Here is a 20,336-nt window from a genome sequence, read left to right as displayed (position 1 = left end):
AGCTATGGTTTTCCCAGTAGTGATGTATGGAAGTGAGAGCTGGACCATAAAGAAGGCTGATCGTCGAAGAATTGATGCTTTTGAATTATGGTGCTGGAGGAGATTCTTGAGAGTCCCATGGACTGCAAGAAGATCAAACCTATCAATTCTGAAGGAAATCAGCCCTGAGTGCTCACTGGAAGGACAGATCGTGAAGCTGAGGCTCCAATACTTTGGCCACCTCATGAGAAGAGAAGACTCCCTGGAAAAGACCCTGATGTTGGGAACGATTGAGGGCACAAGGAGAAGGGGATGACAGAGGACAAGATGGTTGGAAAGTGTTATAGTAGTGACCAACATGAGTTTGACCAAGCTGCGGGAGGCAGTGCAAGACAGGAGTGCCTGGCGTGCTCTGGTCCATGGGGTCACGAAGAGTCGGATATGACTAAACAACAACAATTTCATGTTGGGGAACTGTTTCCAGTAGGTGGAACATATATTTGTCAGCATTAAGCCGTCCCCGGGGGCCAGTTGTTAGACTGGACCCACAGAGCAAATTGTGATTGCTCTCACAAATGTGAAGAACAACACACACAAGTCAGTAAATGAGGCTTAACTGCTTTATTTACATATAAACAGATGGGAGCTCTACATTATGGCTCCCTCTCTCAGGCATCACAGCTAGTAAAGAGAAAGAACAAAGGAGACAACAGTCCCACTTCAGGAACAGGACAGTAGACAAACATCCTGTCTACATCACATCCACTCTGTGGAATGAAAACACATACAGTCATATGATACACAACAATCCTATGACTGCAGACGGGGAATGAATCTCCCAACAATATTACCATAACGATGAATAGAACCACACCACAAGTACTGTCATTGGCATCCATCTTCCTTAAAAAAACAATGGAGTGCCCTCCAGGTCTGAAGTCAGACCTCTGTGTTAGCAGCACTGAAGTGACCTTCCCAAGGTGCAAGCCTGGGCAATGTGTATGGAGGTCCTGCGCTGCCCAGATGACAAGACTCCCTTCTTGGACCTACAGATTTGCCAGAGCGAGGCATACAAAGCACCATCCAACCACCATAGGGACTACACTATGGATTTGTGTAGAGTTTGATCCTTTACCTTTTCTTCTCCCAAAGTTATTCCACAAGGCACTGAAGCTTTTGGATCAGAATTTTCCTTTGCCTAGGCGGGCTAACTTCCCAGGTTGGCAAGCTCCATCTGCCCCTCTAGAGCACATGCAGAAAATGCCTTCTTGATTATTGGACCCTCTATTGGCCTCGTCCACTCAGTCCACCAGAACCTGTCTTCTCATTCAAGGCAGTCCCTAACTTACAGAGTTTTAGAGACCCTTTGACTACTGGGTTTAGCCAGCCAGACAAAGATGTTGCCCTGGGTGTGGCCGTTGTCGCATGCTGGCAGTTTATAGAAGTCTCACGTGAGAGTTGAATGCAGGGTGGGGACCAAAGGTGGATAAACTACCCCAGGAGGAGCATGACATGTCCCCCACCAGAAGTACCACCCCTCCCCTAACACCCCTTATATCCCACTCTATAAGCAGGTGGTCTTGGCATAAATATGTGTAGGACCACCCTATTTGTGGGTGGCCCATATAAACCAATGTTTTTTAAAATGAGCAATCTAAAGTTAATATATCAAATGGCAGGTGCAAGTGTCATTTCCAATCTTACGATCTCCTGCAGCAATTGAGACCTTTCCCACCATTTCCAAGATGCTGGTCCTTAGTTTCGCATGGGGCCTTTATACAAGTTCCCAAGTGCTTAGAGCACTTTTCTGGAGAACCAACAGTGGTGTTATCACCTGGAACGATAAAATGGGGTCGTTTAGGAAAAGCCACCTTTAAAATTCTGACACAGCTGCCACCAGACATCTTGGCTATTCTTATTAAATTTTTAAACCTCTGGCACCAGTCAACTGGGCTGTTCATTATCTTTCTGCCAGTTACAGCATTTGAACACAAAGGTCTATTGGAACCCATTGAATAATGACAATATATACTTATATAGTAATTGTGATTGTCTAACAGCTACAGTTGATGCGAACCTATTCTACTAATTCACTAAGTACAGTCAGTCTTCTTCTCTGCCTAGTGGAGACAGGAGAAGAGCTACTGTACTTTCATACCACCTAGTGGATTGGGGAAGAGGCAAGTATAGATCCAGGGTCTTCTTGACTTGTCATTCAATCTCTAATCCACAAGCTCTTGAAACCTGATGTGTCTTAGACCAGACAGCAGGCACTGCAACCTTCCCACAGTTTGACCTCACCCCCAAGGCACACTCCACAATTGTCTCCCAAGACAGATGAAAGCCAACCAACTAATGTATTCTAAGGTCCTCTGTTAGCCACAAATCATTTCGTGTGTTTTCAATATATTTTGTTACCCCAATTCCTTTGCCATAAATGGACAGACTCTAGACTAGATTTGTCACAATCAAGCAAGTAGTTCTTGACCATTACAGTGCACATTTCACCAATTGTGCAAGGGGCGCATTGTTCAAATATACAAAAAGGGATTAGTTCCTGAGACAAGTACCCTTGCACTCCATAATCATTTTAAATATTTTCAAACCTACCTACTGGGCTGGTTAATGCATCAAGCCTTTGGATTTCGATTTTCAGGGAAGAATCAGTTATTTGCAAATTTCTTTTAAGTAAAGCTACTGTGTCTTGGCCTACTGTGTTGAGAGAAGCATCAGACCCCCCGGACTCATATCTTCAGGGTAAAATGATTTCCTTGGTTGGGTGAAACAACTATCCCTTGGCCTTCCAGGTTCATAGAAGAACCAGTTTTTTTACCTTCTCTCTTAAGGAAAGCATTGATCTCTTGGACTAATTTTCTGAGAGAACTATTAGTTGCTTGACCTTGTATAATTAGGATAGCATGGGCTTCCTTACCCGCTTTGTTGAGTGAAGCATCCATCTGGTCTTTTTCCAGGGAAGTATTGATCTCTTGGATAAGTTTTTTGAGTGAAGCCTGAATCCCTTTACCTTCTATCTTCAGGAAAATGTTTGTTATTGGCCCATTGCTTTTAAGGAGAAGATTGCTGTTTTCGACTAATCTCTTGAGGGCCTCATTGGTTCCTTGGCCTTGTAGAAACAGGAATAATTTGACATTCAGGTGACCTTGGCTGGGTGAACTACCAGTCTCTTGGCCTTCTATTTCCATTTTCAGTGAATAATCCATTATTTCGCAGTTTTCCTTAAGGTAAGCCTTGATGTCTTTGACTAATCTGTTGATGGACACTTGTTCCTTGGCCTTTCACAGTCTGGGTAAAATTGACCCTTTTGGATGAATCTTCAATACCTTCATCTTGCACTTTTAGGCGACAATTAGCTTTTGCTTCTCTACTGTCAAGAGAAAGAATATTGTTGTTAATGGCATCTTTCTGTATCAAGAGACAATAGAGTGTATCTTGGGGGGGGGTGTCAAACCACTGTGTTAGCAGCACTAAAGAAACCATGCTCTTTGCTGCAAGGTTGGGCTTATCTTGGGATAAAGATGAATTGCACAGCCACAGAAGTAGGTGGCCCATTTAAAACAATATTGGTGACAGATTTAAAGAGTGTATTGACCTCTTCCACAAGGACCCAACAGTGAAAGATTTTATTCACAATCAGTTGTCAAAGCCACTAAGACTGCAATGTGTACCATTATCTCCATTATTGTTTGCAACTGTTCTATAACCATTAGCAATTTTGATTTTAAAAAAGCAATCAAAGTATCCATGGAATCAAATTTGGCTTGCATGAATTCAAATTTCCACTGTATGAAAATGATACTGCTTTATCAGAACCAGAGACGTCAGTTTAAAATACATGGACCCTATTTAACATCTTTGGAGATGTTTGCATGAATATATATTAAAGTAATTTTGTAAAGCTTTCTTGATTCTTTTTGCAAATCACTCTGAGGGTTTTTTTATAATTAGGAAGTATATAAATCACATGAAATAAATACATAGGGATAATACATTCGCGTGACTAGCCAGCGACCGCCCCAGCCCCCAGGGACCAGCAGAAAGGAATAATGACTTATGACAACCTCAAAACAAAATTTAAAAAATCCTTCCAGTAGCACCTTAGAGACCAACTAAGTTCATCATAGGTATGAGCTTTCGCGTGCATGCACACTTATTCTTATGACAACCTGTCATGGAATTAAATTTTGGCCACAACTTTATTATTAAACTCTCAAATGTAGGAAGACCTTGGCTTAGGCATTGGGCGTGTATCCCTCCTACCCCCCTCCCCAGCCGGGGGAACTGGGGCTCATCAGGGTAAATGGGATATGGGGGGTGCTCTGCAAGACACATGTGTACACAGGCATCCCACCCCATATCCCCGCACGCAGGGTAGTTCACTGACAACCTTTCAGTGTATGGCCAGTGACACCCATATTATAACCCCTTTAAGAGGGGACCCTGGAATCACCGCCGTGCGTGGGGGGGGGGTGAGTCACCACTTCTCCCTCTCTCTCTTTCTCTCTCTCACACACACTAGGGAAGAAAAGACTGAACTTTCAGTAGCTGAACTGGTTTCCACACAGTCGCAAAAACCAAGGCACAAGGCACAAGGCACAACCACAAGTCAGTCCCATAAAACGAAGAACAAGTCACAGTCGAAAAAACTAAAAAGCCACACAAACAAAAACACAAAAAAATAGCAAAACAAAAGCTCCAAATATCACCTCTGTGTTGCGTGGGTGCTCGGGACTCAATGGCCAACAGACTCAACAGGAAACCTCTGATTAGCAGCAGGAGACTCAATTCACAAATGGAACACACGCGACAGGAAGCAGAACATGTTCAGCTTCCAAGGCCAAGTTCACAAACCAGAACACCTACTTCCGGGTTTGCAACGTTCTATTTCCAAGTTGTTCATAAACTAAGCTGTTCCAAAACCAAGGTACCACTGTACACAAATAAATGAAAGTCTTAAAAGGTGGCGGGCAGTACAGATTTATTGGATGGGTAAAAAATATTGTTGGATGGATTTGTAGGATAGGATACATAATTTGTTCACCATTCCTCTGAATCGTTTGTGTGAGTTTGGCATTTAGACTTAAAATGCTTGTTTAGCGGAGTTTACAAATACCATCCCTTGCAGCATTAAATGTGGAAGCTTAAAGACTTAGGCTGTGTAGCCTTGTAATTTACCCAGGCTGCCTTGGCAGAACTGGACCTTCCCCTTTATATCCCTCTCAATGAAAGAATAACACAGCAGATGGCATAGTAAGTATAAAAATAATGTTTACTTACATAAACTCTTCCAGCCCATTGCAGCAGTAACAGTAACAAAATTAAGGCAGGTTAATTCTGCTTCTAGATTACAGCATTGGCTACATGCCTCAAATACTAAGATGGAGCTTACTCTTGAGGAGAGAGCTAACAGTCATCCTTCTTCATCAAAACACAAGTGGAAAAGAGATTTAGTTCCCAGGCATGAGGAAGTAGAAAAGATTAGAACCCTTTGTCTGAATTTCCCCGCTTTCATACCTGATGAACTAAGGGAATTCTGGCAAGCTATTTTAATAATAAAAGTTACACATAAGAAAAACACGATGCATAATAATCAATAAAAAAAATTCTTTAGAGGTGGGCCCTGTTTTTACATTTCTGGAAAGATAATGCAAATGATTATCTTTTTCTCCATTTGATTTGTTCACCATAATATAGAGCTGCCCCCTTCCCTTTTCACATGTCATAATCAGCCCCCACCATTCCTTTCCTTTCTCTTGAGAAGCAAGGGTATTTGGGATACAATGGTCTCGGCTGCAGATAAAATGATAAAATTATGATCTTTTAAATTAACAATATAAAGTTTTTTAAAAAAATCAAATGGCAGGTACAGATGTCATTTTGGGTAGCTGTTAGTTTTGGAAAAGAGAGGAATCTTACGATGTTTTGCAGCAATGGAGTCCTGCACCACAACTTCCAAAATCTTTGTCCTTAGCATCACATGGTGCCTTTCTACAAATACCCAAGTGCTTGGAACACTTTTCTGGAGTGTCATCAGTGTCTCTGATACCTGGAAGGTGAAAGTGGGGTTGTTTAGCAATAGCCACTTCTTAAATTCAGACACAGATAACACCAAATACCTCAGCTGAGATATTTGGTGTTATCTGTGTCTGAATTTAAGAACTGTCATTAGTACCTTTTGTAAGGTGATAAAAGCTTTCTGTGAGATGATATATAAATGAAACGGGGTGTGTGTGTGTGTGTGTGTTTCAAATAACTTTTGTTAGCAAGCCAGAAGCTTTTTTTTATTAGGAATTACAGGAACAACAGTTGCCTGGATCCCAGAGATGGAAAGAAGACAAAGTCCCTACCACAGAGGAATGGCAAACCAAGCTGATGGACTATGCTGAAATGGCAAAGCTGACTGGAAAACACAGGAACCAAGAGGACAAATCCTATATAATAAAGTCCCTGTGTCTCTGCATCCAGTCCCTGTGTCCGCGCTCCTGCACATGTGCCCCACGGACACAGGGATTGGACACAGAGACTTGGAGCACAGAGACCAGCCGCTCCTCCACCTCCTCCCGCTGTCCCAAGTGGCGACAACCTCATCCACCTCCCTTCTCCTGAGGAGAAGGAAGAGGCCTCTGCTGCTGCCTCCCGCAGCGCGCCTCAGGTAAGCGTGCCGCCCCCTAGCTCTCCCGCCTCGCCGCCCCGCGTCACTCCGCCGCAGCAGGGAGGTGGAGGAGGCCATCGCTACTCGGGACAGCGGGAGGAGGCGGAGGAGGGGCCGGTGGGCCTCAGGTGCTCAACGGAGGCGACGCCTGCGCGGTCCCAGGGCTTCCCCTCCGTTCCCACCCGGCTAGTGCCCGTTTACTGAACGGGCTAAATGACACTAGTTCTTTATGAAAGAATAGGAAAATAATTATCTAAGAGACCACTGTAAGCAGATGGAAACACTGGCAGGATTCTGATTTCACTTGTATCGTAACAATTACCATGGATAATATGGATTGATATAAAACTTAGTGTTTGGAAGAATATGTCATTTTGAATGCTTAAAATGGGACTCCATGGAGGGAGTGGGGGCAGGGGCAAAGGAAGGAGAACCGACACCCAGTGCTGGGTGTCAGGGGCAGGGAAAACTGGCCGACAGTGCTTGCACGTGCTCCGTACAGCGCATGTGCAGAACTGCTACATACCACGCATGCGTGCGTGACTCTACATACGGTGCGTGTGCAACACTGTGCGCACTACGCATGCACACATGCCGTACATGTACGTAGTGGCGCCACTCAGACGCCGTACGGACGGCGGCAGGATCCCTCCGCCACTGCTGCAGCTGCAAGCAGAGGATCCGCCATGCCCGGGGGGGGGTGGCGGGACGAGCCCTCCACAGGGTGCCTAGCCCCCCCCCACAGAGATAGCACTCAGGGGAAGCTGCCCCCGCCTACCTTCCTCCACCACTGGGTGGTGGAAAGTCCTGATATTTGGAGAAATCTCTGTATATGGATATCTATTTGGATTGTTATAATTTTGTTTTGATTAAAAATTTTTTTCAAAAAAACTAGAACAGAGGCGCCATCTTGCGCCCAAGGTTGAGGGCAGCGATATGAGTCACACGTATGTGATGTCATGCATGTGATGCACGTGTCACATTGTATTGTTGGAAGGAGGCCAAGTAGGGAGCTGTGGTTTCCTTTCTCTTGCTCAGGAGGAATCATAGAATCATAGAATCATAGAGTTGGAAGAGACCACAAGGGCCATCCAGTCCAACCCCCTGCCAAGCAGGAAACACCATCAAAGCATTCCTGACAGATGGCTGTCAAGCCTCTGCTTAAAGACCTCCAAAGAAGGAGACTCCACCACACTCCTTGGCAGCAAATTCCACTGCCGAACAGCTCTTACTGTCATGAAGTTCTTCCTAATGTTTAGGTGGAATCTTCTTTCTTGAAGTTTGAATCCATTGCTCCGTGTCCGCTTCTCTGGAGCAGCAGAAAACAACCTTTCTCCCTCCTCTATATGACATCCTTTTATATATTTGAACATGGTTATCATATCACCCCTTAACCTTCTCTTCTCCAGGCTAAACATACCCAGCTCCCTAAGCCGTTCCTCATAAGGCATCGTTTCCAGGCCTTTGACCATTTTGGTTGCCCTCTTCTGGACACGTTCCAGCTTATCAGTATCCTTCTTGAACTGTGGTGCCCAGAACTGGACACAGTACTCCAGGTGAGGTCTGACCAGAGCAGAATACAGTGGTACTATTACTTCCCTTGATCTAGATGCTATACTCCTATTGATGCAGCCCAGAATTGCATTGGCTTTTTTAGCTGCTGCATCACACTGCTGACTCATGTCAAGTTTGTGGTCTACCAAGACTCCTAGATCCTTTTCACATGTACTGCTCTCAAGCCAGGTGTCTCCCATCCTGTATTTGTGCCTTTCATTTTTTTTGCCCAAGTGTAGTACTTTACATTTCTCCTTGTTAAAATTCATCTTGTTTGCTTTGGCCCAGTTGTCTAATCTGTTAAGGTCATTCTGAAGTGTGATCCTGTCCTCTGGGGTGTTAGCCACCCCTCCCAATTTGGTGTCATCTGCAAACTTGCTCAGGATGCCCTCAAGCCCATCATCCAAGTCATTGATAAAGATGTTGAACAAGACTGGGCCCAAGACAGAACCCTGTGGCACCCCACTAGTCACTACTCTCCAGGATGAGGAGGAGCCATTGATGAGCACCCTTTGGGTTCGGTCAGTAAGCCAGTTACAAATCCACTGAATGGTAGCATTGTCTAGCCCACATTTTACCAGCTTCTTTACAAGAATATCATGGGGCACCTTGTCAAAGGCCTTGCTGAAATCAAGATAGGCTACATCCACAGCGTTCCCTTCAACGGAGCCTGCCGTTGAACTTCACTGCAGTTGGCCTCCACCATGAAGGAAGCCCACCCCCCTGCCAGCAAATATTGAGGGGGGGCAAAGACCCCTCCATCCCTAGAAGCTGGCGTGCCTGATCTAGAATGACATACTGGATTTGGGGCAGAGGCAAGAGTCGACCCAAGGTCTTTTGGACGTCTTGTTCAGTCTCTACCGTGTTTCTCCTATTTTAAGACACGTCTTATATTTATTTTACTCAAGAAAATACCGCATATGGCTTATTTTCAAGGGGTGTCTTAAAATACACTGGGGGAAGACTGGGGGAAGAAGGTGAAAGGCTGTAGCAGGTAAACAGGGCTGGTGAAGAAATCTCAGCCTTTTACCAGGGGATGCTGTGGCTTTAAACCACTCCAAGAAGTGATCGGGTGGGTTTCCTCCCCGCCCTGCTTGAACAAACGTCCCCTCCCTGCTCTGTTGCCTCGCTCACCCGGGCTCCGGTGTCTGATTAAATGAGAAGGAAGTATGGGAGTGAAGCTCTCCCTTTAAGAGGCAGCCTGCAAAGGCAATTTCTACAATTCGTCATTGCAGGCTGCCTCTTAAAGGGAGAGCTTCGCAGCCTCCACTCCCAAACTTCCTTCTCGTTTAATCAGACATCGGAGTGCAGGTGGAGGGGGCAGGGAGGAAAAGAGGATCGCTGAAAAGGGGAGGGGGAGGAAGAAAGAAGGACGGGGCGGGGGAGGTTTGCGGAGGTGAGAAAGTGAAGGAGGCAACAGAGCAGGGAGCGGAAAATACAATGGCAATTTTAACATTGCAGGATGGCATTCCACAGCTCTCGCTCTTCCCCTCTTGTTTACATCAGCAGACTGGGGATGCCGCCGCCGCCGCAGCCAAACACCCATTAAAATCGCAGAGGGAGGAGGGGGAACCTTGAAAATCTGGGACCTTTCTCCCACCCCCTGACCAGCAAGGGAGGGCTTGTTTTCTCCTCCTCCTCCTCCTCCTCCTCCTCCTCCTCCTCCTCCTCCTCCTCCTCCTCTCTCTCTCTCTCTCTCTCTCTCTCTCTCTCTCTCTCTCTCTCACACACACACACACACACACACACACACACTCACTCTGCTGTCCGCCTCTCCAAACCAACTCTTCAACCCAGAAATCAAGGGGACGGAGGAAGCCAGCGAGATCCTCGGACTCGCTGCTGCTGGCTCCTGGAGGCAGCCTGCCGGGTCGGCGCGCAGCAGCGCCACGCAGAGCTCCCCAAGCCTCCTGGACCCAGCAGCAGCAACAGGGCAGGAGGCTTGGGGCGCTCCGCGCAACACTGCTGGGCACCGACCCGGCAGGCCGCCTCCTCCTCCTCCTGCCGCGGCCGTCGTGCTTGGTCCCGCTGGCTGGCTGGGGCGCTTGGCGGCCTCGCCCCGCACAGCTCATGGGTGTGGCTTATTTTCAGGGTATGTCTTATATTTTTTTGCCTCTAGAAAATCGTGCCCTGGCTTATTTTATAGGCACGTCTTAAAATGGGAGAAACACGGTATGTCACAAGCTCTAACCCGCTCCAGAGCATGTAGCGTCGCTCCGTAGTGACGTAGGGATGCATCCGTACGTCACTACGGAGCGACACTCTGAGCACTACGGAGCGGGTTTGGTACTGGCGGCAGCGGTGCTGGAGCTCCGCCGCCGTCAAACTGTGAGCAAGCCACGGCGCGGAGCAAGTTTTACAGGGCCGCCCTGTAAAACTCGTGCTGCGCCACAGCTTGCTCGGCTCATGCTTTGATTCTTTCTGCTCGGACAAGGCGAGGGGCGGACCAGAGAGGGCCTCATCGGCCTGCCCCTCACCTCGCCCGAGCAGAAAGAATCAAAGCGCGAGCTGAGAAAGCCGCCCTGTCTGCTCCGGTGAGGCGAGGGGCTTAGCCACAGAGCCTTTTGTGGGTATTCAATATATTCTGTTACCCCAGTTATCTGGCAAAGCATGCAATGGGCATGGTCTTCTAATAGATAAAAAAAGAATCTGTTCATGCTGCAAGTACCTTTGTGTGCCATACACATTATGAATATTTTCAAACCAACCTCCTGCAGTGGGTAACTCATTGGGCCTTTGTACTTTGAGGTCTAGGGGAGAATCCATTTGTTGGCTGGCTTTCTTGAGTAAAGCTTTGATTTTGTGGACTGCTGTGTTGAGAGAAGCTTCAAACCCCTGGACTTGTATCATCAGGGTGAAAATGATCCTCTGGTCTCCTTGGTGGCGTGAAACATCCATCCCTTGGCGTTGTATGGTCACAGAAGAATCAGGTTCTGATTAAGGGAAGCATTGATCTCTTTGACTAATCCGTGGAGTGAAGCAGAGGTTGTTTTGCCTGTGAAACGGGTCGTCTTCTTTCTTCTGCTGGATGGATACCCATTCTGGTGGTGTTCCAGGGAAGCATTGAGGTCTTCAATAAATTATTCAAGCTTAGGGTCAATTCCATCACCTCGTAAATTCAGGGACCTATTTGTTATTTGCAAGCCACTTTTAAGGAAAAGATTAATCTGTCAGACTAATCTGTTGAGAGCAGCATTCTCTGCGTTGCCATTTATGATCAGGGAAAACTGAGCTGGATGATTGGGTGAACCACCAGTTTGTGGGCCTTGTTTGGTCAGGGAAGAACCAGCTATTTCACCACTTTCCTTTAGGTAAGTCTTGATGTCTTTGACTAATTCATGGAAAGAGGCAGCAGTGCCTTGGCCACTTATGGTGAGGGTAAAATAGACCATATTGTTTTTATGCTTATTCCTTACTTCTGGTCTCTTTAAGATAGGCGCAGTTGTTTCTTCTCTATAAGTAGGTGGCCTGTATAAAACAATGTTTTAAAAGTTGATACTCTAAGAAATGAAATGGCAACTGAATGAGTTATTTTGAGTTATACTGTTTACTTGAAAAAGAGGAATCTTATGATGTACTGCAGCAATAGAGACGTGGGCCACACTTTCCGATATTGTGTTCCTTAATTGCGCATGGGGACTTTCTACAAATGCCAGAGCACTCTGAGCACTTTTCTACAGTATGAACAGTGAAGCCATCAACTGGAAAGATAGAATGGGGTTGTTTAGCAAAAGCCTTTTAAAAAAAATTCTGACAACTTCCATTATTATTCTTTATTAAATTTATATACAGTGGTACCTCGACTTACGAATGACTCGACTTACAAATGTTTCGACTTATGGACGGAGCTCCGTCCGCCATCTTGGATGCGGTTTAGGTAGGATTTTTTCGACTTACGGATTTTTTTTCTCCCAATGCATTCCTATGGGATTCAACTTACGGATTTTTTTCGACTTACGAATGTGAGTTTGGAACGCATTAAATTCGTAAGTCGAGGTACCACTGTACTGCCCTTCATCCGAAGATCTTGGGGTGGTTCAGAAGATAAAAATATAGGATTAAAGCACAGAGAGTTAGAACAAAATCAAACAAAACAGAAACCCCACCCAACCCGGTGGTTTTGCCTACCTCATAGCAGTCATCACAACTGGGTTGGGCATAGGGGAAATCCTTTGTCTTGGATAGAGGGGAGGTTGTAGTCTGTGCCTGCCCCTCCAAATACTGGGGTATCTTGGGGGTCACCCTATTTGATGAAAGTCTTAGGAGCACCCGCCTGGATTGACTTACACGTCTCTTCTGATGGGCAGGCCAAAAGTATTTTGATTGCCCCATGCCTAAGCCAAACCTCTTTCATCTGTATTCAATAAAGTTGTGGCCTGTTTTGATGATGATGATGATTTTATTTATACCCCGCCCTCCCCAGTCAAGACCGGGCTCAGGGCGGCTAACACTGAATATAAATACAGTAAAAACTTTTAAAAGAAACAAAACACAGTTGATTAAAATATATGTTAGAATACAGTTTAAAATGCAGCCTCATTTTAGTGGTAGCCCATAGACCAAAGCAATAAGGGGCAGAAATGTCAAATATTCACCAGGGCCAACTATCTATGCTGGTCCTAGATGGGCCAGCTAAAAGAGCTGAGGGAAACTTTATATACAAATCCCATATAAGGGGTTCCATCAAAAAATAAAAATAAATGGGGGGGGTTTAGACTGAGTCCAGCCCAAAGGCCAGGTGGAACAGCTCCGTCTTGCAGGCCCTGTGGGATTTGACATCTTTCCACAGGGCCTGCAAGACAGAGCTGTTCCGCCTGGCCTTTGGGCTGAACTCAGTCTCCTGCAGAAGGCATTCCGCCAGTTGATCCAAACTTTTATTTATCTGGGTTTGGGACTGGGGAGCATGACGCCTGGACCTGCAAGCTCAAGTAGGAGGGGAAAAAATATAAGATTTAGAGTTTACTAAGGATGATCTGTAAAGAAATGCAGAAGGAGGTGGAATGAGGAAGTCAGTAGATGGTAAACAAGAGTTATAAGTTAGAATTTTTGTTTTTGCATTTTTAGTATTTTTTATTTTTTGTGTTTTGTAATTTTTGTGTTTTGTATTTTTGTATGTTTTTGTTATTTGTTAAAAAATATTTAATAAATACATTTTTTAAAAAAAAGTAGGAGGAAAAAACGCTGTACACCAAATTATTTCTTCAGGACTTTAACCAGTACAGCTTGCTACTAATACACAATGTTGTATCTAAGAAGCCACACCGGCACACTATGTGGTAGTGAAGTAGACATTTCAAACAGCTTCAGTAACTAACCAAGCTAATAAACTGGATGTTGAACTTCTCAGTATGAAGAGCACCCCCACACCTCCCTTTAATACCACATCAGAAACAGGCCCCTGCAGAGGGAAGGATAGTATCCTCCAATTGCTAAATTGTTCCTGAGTGATACAGTAAGCCCACAACATACATGAGGAATACGTTCCAGGGAGCGCACATAAAACAAAAATTGCATATAGTCAAAACACATTGGGTTCAATGGCCGGTGGGGTTGCCAAAGTCTTTTTACCTCAGATGCCCTCCCCCTATCTACCCCCTTTTACAAAATAATAATAATCTTTTTTAAAAAAAAAAAAAACTTATGCACATAAGTTGGAGGCTTACTGCACAACCATTCAAAATAAAATCAAGCTCCCCTCAATGATTGAAGGAGGCAGCGTTCAGTCACAATAGGCCTAAACATTAAGAATTTTCAATCGCCATTTGTCATAGCCGTTAATTATGAACCTTAATGACATTGTTCCTTTTTACCATACCTTGATGAATATTTCTGTAGAGATTCAAGAAAATCTATCTATCTATCTATATGAGAAATAGATGGCTTCCATCCTTCTTTCAGCCCTGTCATTCCATAGTTCCGCAGTTGATATCTGATTGCTTTTCATGTTGATATATGACTTACCTGAATAACGCATGAGCATCAGTGAAAGGGCAGCTATGAAGGCAGAATGGATTTGCATGGTTGAAACTTCACTGGGATCTCGAGAAGACCAACAGAGATGAAAAACAAACCACTGAACTATCGAATTCCAGCGTCATTCAGAAAGCTGAATGCCCACCTATTTATAGGGCTCTATACTACACTTAGAGATGTTATTTAAACCATGTACATGGTGGCAGAAAGTCAGATTGCGTTATTTCTTGAAAAGACATGGTGTGCTTGCAAGAGGAACTAAAATACGGTACATTAACATTGCATCACTCTAAGACTATACTCAGGGTTCACTGGTTTGGAAATAAGGTTCTTAATGTTTTTAAGATTTTTTGAACAGATACAGTTTTTATCCTGTATGGTCAGCACTTGTTGTTGTTGTTTAGTCGTGTCCGACTCTTCGTGACCCCATGGACCATAGCATGCCAGCACACATTGCTCAAAAGCCTACTTCACCAACCTCTTTCGGCCTTTGGACACATTTGCAAACTGGAGATACTGTCAGTTCTACTGGTGACAGAAGCATCCTCCTTTCAAACGTAATTTAATTGGAAGCAGAGGAAACTGGGTGCTGGGTAAAGCATATTGTGCAACGTTGTGGCAAGGATTTTAAAATGTTTATTTTTCATGTGGATACTTGCCTTCACCTCTGGAAGGCTGGGGAAATATATTAATTGCATCCCAAACAAATCTGGGGTGAGGGGGCAGAGTCTTTCCCCAAACCGATAATCTGTGGGTAAGAACATATTTCCTAGGGGATGGCATTTCCTTTACACCAAACTCTTTTATTTCTCCTACCGTGTTTCTCATATTTTAAGACATGTCTTATATTTTTTTTTCCAAAGAAAATAAGCCTATGGCTTATTTTCGGGGGTGTCTAATTTTTTGCCGAGCCACGACTGAGCGGGAACCAGCAAAGGCAGCAGCCCGCCGCCGGCTTGGAGCTCGGCAACGTGCGCGCTGCTGCCTTTGCCAGCTCCCGCTCTGTTGGAGCTTGGCAAAGCGCCGCTGCTACGGTACCTTTGCCGGCTCGAGCTCCAAGCCGCCGGCGGGCTGCTGCTTCGCGGCTTCTCCTCCTCCTCCTTCTCCTCACTGCCGCCTTTTTCGGGCTCCAGCTCCTTCTTCCCCACAGGCTCCTCCGCGGAAGGCCCGTCCAGCAGCTCGGCCTCTGAGTCGCCGCTGCTGCTGCCGCCTCTTTCTCCTCCTCCTCCGCCGCCGGGCTCTCCTCCTCCGGGCCCCTCGTCCTGGGCGGGAAGAGCGGTGGTGGGGTTCTCGGCGGCCGCCAGGCTCTCCTGGGTCTCCTGCATGGGGGGCTGCGTGGCCTTCCCGCTCGCCTCACACGCGCAGCGCACGAACAGGCAAGGCGGCGCGCTGGGCCGAAAAGGGGGAGGGAGGGGGGAGGGTGAGCGCAGACGCGCGCGCAGGGGAGGCTCCCTCTCACCGGGCCATGTGCGCGAGAGCGGACCCGGCGGCGAGTCTCGCGAGAGGGGGCAGGGACCAACTCGGCACAGGAGGGGGGGAGGAACGGATTCCAAAAGCGGTGTCGTTAGAACAATCCTGGTGGTTAAGTCCAACATGGCGGCTCGAGGCCCCCACATTAAGCCCGCCCTTAGGTGGGGTCGGATGGACCATCCCAGAAGGAGGGTGGAAGTGAAAGTAGTGTCGTGAGTAGTGGCATCGTCATTGCGTCCTTTCGCTTGTGGCAGTATTGTCGAAATTGAGCGGGAAAGCAGCAGCCCGCCGCCGGCTTGGAGCTCGGCAAAGCTGCCTTTGCCGGCTTCCGCTCCGTTGGAGCTCGGCAAAGCGCGCGCTGCTGCCTTTGCCAGCTCCCGCTCAGTCGGGGCTCGGCAAAGCGCGCGCTGCTGCCCTTGCCGGGTCCTGCTCATGTCTTATTTTTGGGGTATGCCTTATATTTCGCAAGGTCTTGAAAATCCTGCCATGCCTTATTTTTTAGGGATGCCTTAAAATATGAGAAACACGGTACACCCACTCTCCCTATACAAAACAATAGAGACATTTCTTTCATTCATTCACTGAAGTTATATTCCACCTTTTCCTACAAGGTAAGCTCAACGAGGCATACATGGTTCTTCCCCACCTCACTTAATCCCCACCACAACCATGGGGGATAAAAAGGGACCCCTGAAGGGTTAAATCCAGCCAAATATGACTATGTGGTTGTGGTGCTCATCTTGCTTTCAGAGCGAGGGAGCTAGCATTTGTCCACAGACAGCTTTCCAGGTCATGTGGCCAGTATGAATAAACCGCTTCTAACACAACGGAACACCAGAGTGCACAGAAATCCCATTTACCTTCCTGACGGAGTATCTATTTTTCTACTTGCACTGGCGTGCTTCGAACTGCTAGGTTGGCAGGAGCTGGGACAGAGCAACGGGAGCTCACCCTGTTGCAGGGATTCGAACCATCGACCTTCTGATCGGCAAGCTCAAGTGGCTCAGTGGTTTAGACCACAGCACCACCCGTATCCCTTCTGGGGAACAGGTCAGCATGAGAGGGAGCAACTGACCCAGGCTTCATGGGGCTGGAACGACTCCCTGCTGAGGAAATGTTGCATTTAATATCATTCTCTTTGAGAAATCGATCCAAGTGTAGATTTGTAATGTAATGTATTTCTCACTAACATTCCTACAATATTATTCCAGCTGCAGGCAGCAGCCTGCATTATTATTTCAGCACTGTGAGCACCATCCCACTGACATCCCTGGAACCAGAATTGTGCCTAACATCTTGGCACGTGGGATAGTTAATGCTACTATATGGGGAGCAATTTACTTGTCAGACATTTTCCCCATGAGCAGTCTCAGAAACCTTGATTGCTCCTTTCAATGAAATTGTATAAAAACAGCAGGTCAGAAGCAAGTGCCGCCTGGACCAGTTTGCAACCAGCACTTGAGTGCTTCTCCAGATTAAATCCTGTTCTGTTAGCTTCAAAGAAGCACAAGGAGTTGGGTCACTTCTCTGGTTGGCATCGTTATACGTAGTGCTTCTGGGTGGGTCTATCCCTTTGGAGTCATGTGCATGAAGAAAAACCTCCCATAGTCTGTTGATTTAGGCATGACAATCATAACTATGATTCTTATGGAACCTATTGCCTCCTCAAAGCCACTAAGACCAGTTTTCTTAGTGATTGGGGAAAGGTAAAATATATTTATTCACAGGTGGTGGGTTTTTCTCCTCCGTATACACTACATTTTGCATATATGTTAAAATACAGATACCATTACAACATGATGGCATCTAGCTGTGTCCTTCAGCTCTATAGATGGGGGGCAAAGAATGCATCAGAGAGACAACTCCAACCTTGAAATAGGGAGACCTGGTGTTGGTTTCCTTATCATCACCACCAACACCTTGGGAGCTCCTTAGCTGGTAGGGCCAAAGGGACAGTGGGAAGGATAGTGCCATGCTTCTGGAGGCTCGTGGCATGGTGGTGGCCCAGCACACCACACCCCAAGCAAGGTGGATATAGGTCTATGTTGACTGTACATCGATGAATCATTAACTTTCATATTTATAGGGGTTGTGACTGAGTAATTTTTACTTAAAAGAAGCAGCAAGGATCATGGGTGGAAGATGAACTTGGCTCCCATTCAAAAGCCTTTTTATTTGCCAGCATCTGACCAGCTACTCCATCCCACTCAGGTGCATAAGGATGAGGATACCAGTGGCTTCCTTCTGGGAGAGGGACTGGGTGGAGTTGCTGTGTGTTGCCTGCTGCTTGTCACATGACACATAAGGATTATTGTGAACAACATGAGTAATTTCAACCACTGAAGTGGAGGATGGCCAACCGAGTCAACTTGTGTGAGAAGGCATGGAACTGATGACGCCTAACATCTTCCTTGACTCCATCACTTATTAAGAGCTGACTCTCGATGCTGATTAGGGTTTATGGACCTCCTTGGCATCTTTATGTGTGTAGGTGATGAAAGCCAATTATGCTGGGGCATGCTGATTTATTTCAGTGGGGTAACTTGCAGAAATTGTATCCCTAGCCCTTGAATAAGATACCAAGCTGGCCTCCACTGATGAGGTGAAGTTGTTCTTAAATTGATGTGTTGCAGTTCAAAACTGAGACGTCAGTTAGGCTGGAACACAGGAGTTAATGCAATTACCCCCTTCTGCCTTACACAAGGGTTAGTGTGGCCATCAGACACCCCTCCCCCCAAAAAAACCTTGTTACTCCACTTGTGAGATCCACCGGCTCAGAAGCAAGCATAAATGGCTGGACAGGGGGGGGGGGAGTTGTGCATGTGACAGGTATATTACCCCAATGAGCTATTTACGACTCATTAGGGCTATCTCACTTACCCAGCACGCTCCCTTGCAGCTGCGTGCTCTGCCGGCAGTGAAATACGCAGAGTATCTTCTTGCCTCCTCTTTCTTGCACAACGGAAGCTTGTGTCACCTTCGATAGAAGCTCTTTAATAACACCACAAAGTCCTGGTTCTTCTACTCACTACTGAACTTTATTTACAGAGAAAACAAAAACGATCCTGGTGAGAAATCTGGCATGGCTGCCGGCTCTCACTGCAACCAAAAACGAAACTGATTCCAGCAAACGGACAAAGAACATTCCAGTACACAGAGACACAGTGTAAATTCCCCGTATGTAACCCTCCCAGTGGTCAGGTGGTACACAGTACACAGTTTAACCCCTTGGTTACCTGTTACTCCTCACACCCCCTCTCACCTGAACACTGGGGACAGTAGGCATCCAAACTTACCCTAACACCAACCCTTCACAAAATTCCCCATGACGTTGGAAACTCAAGGGTTTTGTGAACCCATCTGCAAGGTTCTTCTGGCTTGGACAATACTTCAGCTTTACCAAGCCTGCCTGTGTGCTTTGGCATACGTTTCAGAAGCGAATGTCCAGGTGTTTGGTTCTGGCCTTGAATTGTCCAGACTGTGCCAGTTTCAAAGATGGCTGACTGTCGTCCCAAACAGTGATGGGCTGGCTACAATCACCATAGATCTCCTGGACCAAACATCTGTAGTATTCCAACTCAGTGCAAAGTGTAGACAACGCACAAAATTCAGCTTCCGTCGATGACATAGCTATTAGGCTTTCCTTGCGCGACCTCCAACCAATCAGAGAATTCCCAAACCTTACTACCACACCAGTCACTGACTTCCTGTCCTCTTGATTGGCCCAATCCGCATCTGCAAAACAAGTGAGTTGTGCGCTGACATCTCCAAACAGTACTCTTTGGTTTCCTGCAAATACCTAAGCATTCTCTTAATGCCATTCCAGGCATGCACGCTAGGCTTTGATGCTTCTCTACTAAGCAAATTGACTGCAAAAGCAATATCTGGTCTACTCCACTGTGACAAATACAACAGACTTCCTAGCGCTGACTGAAACACTTCAGGACTCTCAAACGCTACTTTGTCTTTCACTTGTGACTCTTTCACGAAGTTTGTCTCCATGGGTGTTCTGACTCCTTTACAGTCAGACATTCTGAACTTCTCAAGCAAATGTTCAATCTTGCCTTTCTGGCTGAGCAAAAAACTTCCATCCTCAGACCTATCAATCTACACACCTAGATAAACTTTCACTGCACCTAGATTCTTGAGTTTGAACCGCTTACCTAGCTCCTTTGCAATCTTCTGCACTTGCGTCTGGCCCTTAGCCAAGTAGATGATGTCATCTACATACACAAGTAACAGTTCCTGCTGTTCTCTTTCACCTCTGAGATACAGACAACTGTCAGCTAGACTCTTCCTGAAACCTAGGTTCTCTAAAACAGCATCAAGACAAGAGTTCCAATTTCTAGCGGATTGCTTCAAACCATAGATCGACTTGTGCAGCTTCCACACCTGACCTGGCACGTCACCTTCAAACCCTGGTGGAGGCAACATGTACAGTTCCTCCTGAAGGTCAGAGTTCAAATAAGCAGTGTCCACGTCAAAGTGGTTGATCACAAAACCTCTCTGCACTGCTGTCGCTAAAAGCATCCTAAACGACTCACTCCTCGATGTTGGAGAAAACACTTCTGATAAGTGTATTCCTTTCTTTTGAGTAAAACCTCTTGCCACTAATCTAGCCTTGTACTGAGGCTCACCAGTCGCAGTGGGTTTCAGCCTGTAGACCCCCGACTGCTTACTGCTTTCTTAC

General features: G+C 46.2%; 1 long non-coding RNA gene across 1 annotated transcript; it reads right to left on the bottom strand.

Moving 5' to 3' along the window:
• Positions 1–291: 291 nt before the first annotated feature.
• Positions 292–6,066, bottom strand: LOC148686430 (uncharacterized). The gene is made up of 3 exons (XR_015949210.1): positions 5,914–6,066; positions 2,912–3,364; positions 292–1,813 (listed from the first exon to the last, which is right to left on the bottom strand). It is a non-coding gene; the product is annotated as an uncharacterized LOC148686430 (long non-coding RNA).
• Positions 6,067–20,336: the final 14,270 nt, after the last annotated feature.

Source organism: Zootoca vivipara, chromosome 3, assembly GCF_965207765.1.
Source record: "Zootoca vivipara chromosome 3, rZooViv2.hap1.1, whole genome shotgun sequence".
In the NCBI taxonomy this organism is placed as follows: Eukaryota; Metazoa; Chordata; class Lepidosauria; order Squamata; family Lacertidae; genus Zootoca; species Zootoca vivipara.
This window is presented reverse-complemented; position numbering and strand designations above follow the sequence as displayed.